General features: G+C 47.5%; 1 protein-coding gene across 2 annotated transcripts in view; it reads right to left on the bottom strand.

Annotated features, from left to right (window-relative positions):
* Window positions 1–10,000, bottom strand: part of slc8a1b (solute carrier family 8 member 1b) — a 116,999-nt gene that overhangs the window by 74,718 nt on the left and 32,281 nt on the right. The window contains exon 1 of one of the 2 annotated variants that reach the window (XM_083695043.1): window positions 6,624–6,741. The exons of the other annotated variant lie outside the window; for it this stretch is intronic. The gene's annotated coding sequence lies outside the window, so the exon portion shown is untranslated. Of the gene's footprint in view, window positions 1–6,623; window positions 6,742–10,000 lie in introns of those variants that run through there. 2 annotated transcript variants of the gene reach the window in all.

The raw sequence follows: 10,000 nt of genomic DNA, 5'->3' as shown, positions 1-10,000 counted from the left end.
AAAAACCAACAACAACACAGCAGGTCATTAGCATACGCGTAAATGAGATTTACATAAGTGGCGTCCAATCACTATTCACTGTCAAGGTCCTTGGCTCCTTGGCTCTGCAGCAAGCCCAGTATAATTATAATCACTACTATTAACAATTACTGCACAATATTTAATCATGGGGAATTTGGTTATCTTTGGATCTTGTTGTGACCATACATATCTGGCATTACAATAAGACAGGAGAGCGAGCGAGAGAGAGGGGGGCGGGAGGGTGGGGGGGGGGGGTGGAGGGGGCGAGAGAGAGAGAGAGAGAGAAAGTGAGAGAGAGAGAGAGAGAGACAGAGTAAGAGAGAGAGAGAAAGAGAGAGAGAGAGACAAAGAGACAGAGAGAGAGAAGGGGGGAGGGGAGAGAGAGAGAGGTGCAGAGAAAGACAGAGAGAGATAGAGAGAAAGAGATTGTGTGTATGTAATATAATTGCATGTAATTTCTAGTTTCTTTCCACAGCCCAGATTAATGTAGAGCCCAGATGACTTTTGGCAAGCAAGACTCATCTCATTTTAAAAAAACGAAATACCACAATAACTTGCGAACATGCACTCATCTCCGTGGTGACGACCAATCAGAGCCGCATCTGCCTGACTTCCTGCCTACCTTCCTGCCTGCCTCCCTTCTTGCCTGCCTGCCTGCCTGCCTGCCTGCCTGCCTGCCTGCCTGCCTGCCTGCCTGCCTGCCTGCCTGCCTGTCGGCTGCCTGCCTGCCTGCCCACCTGCCTGCCTGCCTGCCTGCCTGCCTGCCTGCCTGCCTGCCTGCCAGCCTGCCTGCCTGCCTGACTGCCGTCTGTCCACCCGCCTGCCTGCGTGCCTGCCCGTGGCATGGTTGATATGTCTCAACATCATCATCATCATCATCATCTTGGGCTGGTTTTCTGAGAGCTAGCCTATAGCATCCAGTCTCTGCCTCTATGCTCCATAGCCATACAGACCTATTCTAAATTCATGAGGGTGATTTATTCTCATCTAAGAATCCATTTAGCTCCAGTAAACCACCACAGCCCCCTCCTCCTCCTCTTCCTCATCCTCCACACATGCATAGTCCCACCCTCCTGGGATACAAGAGCGAAGGGGGGAGGGGATAAACAGGGCTTCAAAAAAGACAAATTCAATTACGGTTACAGGAGTTTGTGTTTGGCCTGGTCAATGTTATCTGCCGTGAGGGAGGGGAGGGGGAGGTAGATGGGGGTTTGTAGAATCTTTTTGTAATGCTGTCCCTTTACAACTCAATACTTCCATTAGAATGTATAAGCGCATGCATCGCTCATATGAATCCTTTACCCTCTGTAGAGTTTAATAACTGTTGACCCTCGCTTCTCCCTCTCTTCCATCATCCATCAACTAAAATCACATCTCTCTCTGCCTTCATCCGATATGTCACACCCCACCTACCTGGTACATAATGCAGCATATGTTATCTCACAGCATCACAGCTATACAGAAGCTCTTAAGCTCTCTGTGAGTGTGTCAGGACATATAGGAGTGCTGTGCGTGTTAACGCAGCCAGCCTTGACATGAAGGGGGAAGGAGGAAGACATGAACCAATTTCACATTTGGTTTGTTTTCATTTGGTTGAGGGGGGTTTCCTCTCTCTCCTGCCTTGTAATGCACAGTGGTTGTAATGTCTGACCACTATGGAAGCGAGGTAAGGTTCCCTTGCACGGTGTCTCTCTCTCTCTCTCTCTCTCTCTCTCTATCTCTCTCTCTCTCTCTCTCTGCTTCAGTTGGGATGGGCAGCTTCTCAGCTCAGACACACACACACACACACACACACACACCCACACACACACCCACACCCACACCCACACCCACACACACACACACACACACACACACACACACAGAACCTACATTGCCATGCTGTCAAAGGTTCGGATGTCACCACTCTCTCCGATGACAGGGGAATATCTCATAGGTAGTATAGTATAGTAGTTTTCCGCCCGGTAACATCTCTGCTCAGCTCCTGTTCTCCCATAGCCAATCCATTATCTAGGTCCTTATATTCCAACACAGAGATGCCAAGAGGCTCGTTATGCCTTTTAATCTAATTAACAACTTGTTTTGTTCAATCATTCATCGTCCAGCTAAGAGCCCCGACAGGCTCAGCCAGAAGAGGGAGGGGTGACAGAGGGGTGAGGGTGGGGTGGGGTGGGGTGGGGTGGGGGTGAAGGGCTTCTAAATGTCTATCAGAGGACTGATGGATGTACACAGAGAAATGACTCCTACACACAGACACACACGCACACACACATACACCTCTTGTCTTAAGCCTGCCCGCTCATCATCGCCACAGGGCCCATCCCACTTGGCAAGCGACGATGTTAAAGTATCCACTTTTATTAATGAGCGTTGGTTTAATTTAGAATACACATGTTGGAAAGCACAGCCAGGGGAAATATATCTGCGTCAGGAGCCGGAGAACAGAGTCTGGCAGAACGCTGCAACGTTTGACATCTATTTCTCTTTCTGTTTGAAACGTTTGTGCTGCTATTAGGCTGTTAGATGTGTCAATATGAATGTGCTGTAACTGGGATGTGTGTGTGTGTGTGTGTGTGTGTGTGTGTGTGTGTGTGTGTGTGTGTGTGTGTGTGTGTGTGTGTGTGTGTGAACTGTAAACCACTGTGTCCACAATCTGACCAACAGTGCTTTACATAGTCGGCACATGTGAGGCTCATATGCTTGTGAATGGGAGTTCTCTGTAGAAGCACAGCATTTTTTTCCAAAGGGGATTCTCCATAGGCCAACAACACATCAATGGTACATCTATATATACTGAGTCTCTCTACGTCCACAGGTCAGGTCCCACATCAGATAACTGTGGTTGGTCCCAGACAGATGGACAGACGGACGGACGGACGGACGGACGGACGGACAGACACAGACAGACATTGCGTGTAGATGTCTGTGTTGCATCTCAGTTCTGATTGGAGGCCCTACCTGTGATTAGTCCTATAGCAGCCAGACCATTGGCCCATTCCCCCCAACAGTCAGAGCCGTGAGGTGAGTGTCCTCATACAGAAGGAATGCCCTCTCATTGGAGGAAACCCAACTGTTCCTGTTACTGCCTAACAAATGAGCTTCCAGGACATGCACTGGGCAGGTTTCACCTTAGGGACATATTATATGCTCTCTAGGTCACATGACAAAACACTATAGAAAGACAAATAGTTGCACTGTATATTTGAAGAGACACCATGTTGAATAGCTAATATAAATCAGCTTGACATAGTGTTAACAGGTCTGTTAAAACGTTGGAAGTCATTCAAGTGCTGCAGGCTGATGTGTCAATTTGTCAGAGGAGGCGTTCTCCTGTGTTGTCGTGTGAGGGCAGGCCTCTGGGTAACAGGGTTTTGCCAACTAAGATGAGTTTCCTGGAGTGTGTGTGGCTCAAACTAAATATATTTTAACAGCAGGTGACCGTGCACGCAAAAACATACGCACATGCACGTGACACACACACACACACACACACACACACACACACACACACACACACACACACACACACACACACACACACACCATCCCTGGTGGAACAAATACAATCTTTTGGAAGCAGTGAAAACATTCTCTGCTTGAGAATAGCCATACACTGAGCGAGATCATCACATTTTGAGTAGAGAAAGAGTAGAGAAAGCCGTCTCTCGTCCCCTTCCCCTCCATCCATCCATAGTCTGAAGAAAAAAACTTTCTCTTATGTTATCAGTGTGGAAACAAACAAAGGACATTCAGAGGAGATGAACCTTCATTTGGGTTTGTCACACACACACACACACACACACACACACACACACACAGACACACACAGAGACACACACTCACACACACAGAAATCGAATCACTAGGCAGCGTGAGTGTTTGTCACGGGATCGATACTCTCACTACCAATAGACAGGTGAAGAGTCTAGGTGTGGGAGAAGAGATACGACCCAATTCTCTTTCACACATTACCGTAAAACCTCCAATAAGCACACCCGGAGTCTCCAATGAACACCTGTTTCCAATAACAGCCACGAATGACATCGAAGTAAATAAGAGCCTGTCCCTAATGAACACCAGGTCAAAATGAATTGTTTACCGGTATGTATTCTCTGTTGATATTAGCAGATGATTAAAGTGACATGTATTCAACAGTCTGACAGACCAATTACAGTTAATAATGTTGATATAATTTTTGCGGATTTTGTTTTCTGTCATATCATATTTGAGCAGCAGTTGTGCAACAGCGGCTGGGATACAGAATAGGGGATTCAATAATAGCTTGTCCCCAATATGTGCAGGGTGTGATCTGTGGTTAAGGCAAATAAACGCCCAGAGAAAACACACACACACACACACACACACACACACACACACACACACACACACACACACACACACACACACACTCACACAAACCTCTTGTACTGTATATGGTTAACATTGATAAGGGAAAAGGCTATGAGTCACTGTCTGAAATTTACCATTAGATTCCTGGGAATGGCTGTCAGTTGGCCACAGCTCACTGATCTAACAGCTCACTACGATTCATTATATACACAAGCAGCCAAGCTCAAATATAGTTGCCCTGTACTGTGCATATGTGAATGCGCGCGTTTGTGTGTATAAGTGTGTATATGTGTGTATGCGTGCGCGCATGTGTGTGTGTGTCTGTGTATATGTGCGCATGCGTGCGCATATGTATATTTGTGTGTGTGTGTGTGTGTGTGTGTGTGTGTGTGTGTGTGTGTGTGTGAGCTGTAATGAAGAGAGCCAGGCACTGCAGCCTGCAGTAGCCTGGAACTCATTACTATAGTACAGTAGAGTACAGAACAGCTCCTCTCCTCCATCCTCCATCCTTCATCCTCTCCTCTCCTCTCCCCTCTCCTATCCACTAACCCAGACACTAACACAGGACACTGCACAGGCAAATTACCACTTTACAGAGGTGGAGGTGTGTGTGTGTGTATGTGTGTGTGTGTGTGTCTACACACTCAGAAAGTGTCCCAGACAGTCCTCCTTCCCTGTCAATGTTGCATATGCCCTCCTACTCCCTGTCAATCACCAGCCTACTCCTTCTGCCTAATAGCATGTCCTCCCTCTCTGTGTATCTGCCAATCGCAACACAGGCTGACTGGTTATTGGTGCATTATAATGATTACCTCAGTGGCCACACCCAGTTTTGGTCGACTTTGGAAAGTGGTTGCCATGGGTGGGCATTGGCTCTCCAATATTGAAGTAAGTCTGATGAGCTCACTCCACTCTGCAGTCTGGCTCTCCTCCCATTCCCCATCCTGAGATTAAACTACCTCCCTCCCACTCTACTGCACCCTGCAACCACACCCCCCCCCCTCACACAGACACACACACACACAGACACAGACACACACAGACCCAGACACACACACACACACACACACACACACAGCCCCACACACACACAGCTAGGCTATATCCCCTAAACACACACAACTGCACACTGCAATGCGGCAAGAAGCCAGATTAAATATTGGTGATAATTAGTTTTCTAGTACCTGCTTTTTTCTTAAGCAGATGCACACAGTATACTGTATAATCATTAGCTCAATCGGTGCTGCTGCAATATTTTGCCCACATAGAGCCCTGCCAGGGAGAGATCGGGCTGCTGGAAATGGAGCAGCAGAGGCCTGTGTGTCGACAGCAAGCCGTCTCCGGAGGAATCTAATATTCATGCTCCCAACTCATCAAAGCTGAGACTGAGTAGAAATATGTCCAGAAACAAATCCCTTAACCACTCCATTAAATCATAAGTCTATTAGCTAGCTCCAATAGTCAAACTACTGTAGCAGGGGAAGAGGGGGGGGGGGTAATGTTGGCCAAATGTGAAGTGCCCTGTTTGGCTTAAAAGCTGAATAAATACAGTACTGCTAGATATATAAATGCTGTACCTAGGCTATACTGTGCAACAAGTGGATGGGACTTTAGCCCCATATAGGGACTTGTGTCCAGTTAAAACCAGGTCAGAATCACTGGGAGGTGACTTTAGTGGTGCCTCTCTCTCTCTCTTTCTCTCTCTGCCTCTCTCTCTCTCTCTCTTTCTCTCTCGCTCTCTCTCTCTCTCTCTCTCTCTCTTCTCTCTCTCTCCGCCTCTCTCTCTCTCTGTCTCTCTCTCTCTCTCTTTTTCTCTCTGCCTCTCTCTCTCTCTCTCTCTCTCTCTCTCTCTCTCTCTCTCTTTCTCTCTCTCTCTCACTCTTTCTTTCTCTCTCCCGCCACTATTGGAGCTACAGTAATAAGCGTTATGATGTGGCAGGGTGGGTAAGGGATCTGATGGATGAATAACTGTCACTGTATAATGTCTCACTCTCACGGTATACATATCATGCAGTTCAGACCTGTAGTAAATAGCCCAGTAAATAGCTACAGTCCAAGTCTTTAAGTGTTTAGGAAGGACAGCTGTTTACACCGTATTACACGTTTACTCTCCACCAATCCCCCCAGCGTTGTATACACAGCCGTGTCCTTCTGGAGACTACAGGCTCACGTAAACATATTATGTTTCACGTGGGCTTGGGTCGCCCCGCTGATGCACCACCTGGCGCCTGCACCCCCACGCCAACCCCTACCTTCTCTGTGTGTGTTTTTCCCTCTTTTCCCAGGCCGCTGTTGGCTGTGCTGTGCTGTGTCTTCCCCCACCCTCTACTCCACTCAGCAAGCCTGGGCCGGAGTGCTAGCCTAGCATGCTGCCTGCTAACATTAGGGCCCAGACAGACTGGTCCAGCAGGTTGGCCGGAGTGCTAGCCGAGCGCTCTCTCTGCTAACGCTGAGGTCTAGACAGGTCCAGCAGGTTTCTGAGCAGGACTGAAGTCATGGAAAATATGCCGGAGTTTAAGCAGCTTTTCAAAACAAGTAGTTGTGCCAGTAAAGGAGGGGGGGGTGGGGGGTGAGAGCAGAGGTGGGCAGAGAGAGAGAATAAGAGAGAGAGAGGGGAGGAGAGATGAGCAAATGGAGAGAGGGAGAGGGATGAAAAGGGGGGGAACTCTCCTTTCATCAGTTCTCTCCGTCCCTGGCTTGAGAGGGGTAGATTCCATAGTTGTAATAGGGGGTTGTCTGCACACACACACACACACACACAGCCACACACACACACACACACACACACACACACACACACACACACGCATGCACATAAGCAAGCACATGCACATGCTCTCACACCCACACACCCGCACCCACACCCACCCACACACACACACACACACACACACACACACACACACACACACACACACACACACACACATTCTCCGCTTTCACATTAATTCGATGGTTAAGATGAGAATTCCTTTTGAAGAGATAAGCAGCATGATTGACTCCCTGCTGCGACACAGAGTTTGAAAAATCTCAAATGTTCTGAGACTGACACACCATCTATCTTTTAGTTGCATCACCACCACACTATAAAACAGATGCGGGAATGAACCCAGATGTAAAAAACATGTCCGTTTGGTCTGTACCTTGAGCCTGTTAGCTTTACTGCGAGTTGTTGGGCTTTTACAATTTCCTCAGGAGTAATTTGATGTTCCTAGTGCGAGGGCAGACAAGGGCGCTGTGAATCAAATATAAAAACTTGCACTTCACATCTAAACAACCCAGGAGAGAGTGTACCATTTTACCATCATCTGTTCCTGTTACCTTGAAAACATCTCTATTATTTCTCTCTCTATCACAATAAATGACACTCTACGAATGTGAAGTTATTTTTATTTCTAGCATGCAAGAGCTACAGTAAGTACAGATAATGAAAGCGGGAGGAAGGTAAGAAAGAGAAAGCAAAGAGGAAAATAAGGAGAGGAAAGAAAAAGAGAGAGAGAGAGAGAGAGAGAGAGAGAGAGAGAGAGAGAGAGAGAGAGAGAGAGAGAAGAGGTAGGAGGGAGAAATCGTGTCATTTCCTGGGCATCGGAGGCCATGTGTGGAACCAATCAGAAAGTGACGTTTTAGTGAGCAAAGCCCAGAACCAGGGCTAGGGGAATGTTTCAGCCATACCCAGGGGGATTGTGGGCTTTCCAGACCGCCCATGCGAGCCAGGGAACATGAAAGCCAAGGTGGCTGTCTGTCTGAGCTGCTGAGCACCAAAACAAGAGGAAAACTAAACATGAGCAACTTCCTCTGCCGTGACATCATCATCCAATGGTAATGCATGAACCAGACCGACTTTTGTTATGGCTGTCATGAATGAATTATGTCACTTTTAATAAATGTATCCAATATCCAATACATGTACAGTATGAGGACAGAGGGAAAGTTTACATGTTTTCTGGATAAAAAAGAAAATCTCTTGAAAGGCTTAGAAAAGAAAGTGTCAGGTCTAAGGGGTCAGCTGTCAGTTTAAAAGCTCAATGACTGTTACTGGCTGGCTGTGTTCCCCAGGCTTACACCAACACAATCACCATTTCAACTTGCCATTCCCACAGACATCTCAGACACAGGCTCTTGCCTGGAAGTGTCTAAGAGCACTTTACTTCTCTCTGTCCTTCTCCATTGATTGGCAGATCCTTTCATTTCTCACAGCATTGTCCGTCACCTACTGCAGTGCAGACACCTTGTTATGATGAGAGAGAGAGAGAGATAGAGAGAGAGAGAGAGAGAGAGAGAGAGAGAGAGAGAGAGATGGGGTAGAGAGAGAGAGAGAGAGAGATGGGGGTAGAGGTAGAGAGAGAGAGAGAGAGAGAGAGATGGGGTAGAGAGATAGAGAGAGAGAGAGAGAGACAGAGAGATAGAGATGAGGGGAGAGATAGAGAAAGAGAGAGAGACAGAGACAGAGACAGAGAGAGAGAGATGGGGGTAGAGGTAGAGATAGAGAGAGAGAGAGAGATGGGGTAGAGAGATAGAGAGAGATAGAGAGAGACAGAGAGATAGAGATGAGGGGAGAGATAGAGAAAGAGAGAGAGACAGAGACAGAGACAGAGAGAGAGAGATGGGGGTAGAGGTAGAGATAGAGAGAGAGAGAGAGAGACAGAGACAGAGAGAGATGGGGGTAGAGGTAGAGAGAGAGAGAGAGAGAGAGAGATGGGGTAGAGGTAGAGAGAGACAGAGACAGAGAGAGATGGGGGTAGAGGTAGAGAGAGAGAGAGAGAGAGAGAGATGGGGTAGAGGTAGAGAGAGAAGGAGAGGGAGGGAGGGAGGGAGGGAGGGAGGGAGCAAGAGAACATAACTTCTTTGATGAAAGAGAGAGAAGGAAATAAAGAAAGGATAAGTGGAGTGTGACAGAACAGTGGGAGGCATCCAAACCTGATCCATCATGCATTTCTCTCTGTCTGACAGTGATGCATGTGCCTGGTGCTGGTCAGAGGAGCTGGTCTTGTGGAGATACACACAGAGATACACACAGAGATACACACAGCTACCGGAAGGAAGGTATGAGGGTTTGAAGGCTGGTATGAAGAGAAACTTGACAAGCTACTATATTTAGCTTAGAGCTAAATTACCCACCAATAAATCTACTACCGCTACACTACTTCTCTTCCTGTATAATTGTCATAACCTGCCAGCTACAGTCGGCCATGGACAGTATGTGGGGGGCATTTAAAGAGAAAGAGGGGGTAGAAGATGAACAATGCAAATATAAGCCATAGCAGATGAGCAACAACCTACTTACATTCTCCCTCAAGATTATGAACTCTTGCTCGCACTTTGTATGTCTGTGGGCCACAGTGAATAAGTATGACATGTTTTTAGGGGGAACAGCTGTTTCAGGACCAGTGGTGTAACCAGTGGTGTAAGTTCTAAAAGCTTAGTCAGCTGAAGCACAGGCACACCATCTGACCAGCCACTCTTTCACTCCACAACAGCTGATTATGCACAGATTAAGAGGACCCCAGGCGGCGGGGCTCTCCCGCTCACTGCCTGTCAGGAAAGCCACCAGAGCTGACAGCATGTGTCAGTCACGCCACTGATGGCGTACCAATTAAGCCATGTTGCCAGGGTAACGCCCATCCATCTC

Source organism: Argentina silus (assembly GCF_951799395.1).
Source record: "Argentina silus genome assembly, chromosome: X".
In the NCBI taxonomy this organism is placed as follows: Eukaryota; Metazoa; Chordata; class Actinopteri; order Argentiniformes; family Argentinidae; genus Argentina; species Argentina silus.
Note: the sequence above shows the minus strand (reverse complement) of the source record. Positions and strands in the feature narration are given on the sequence as shown.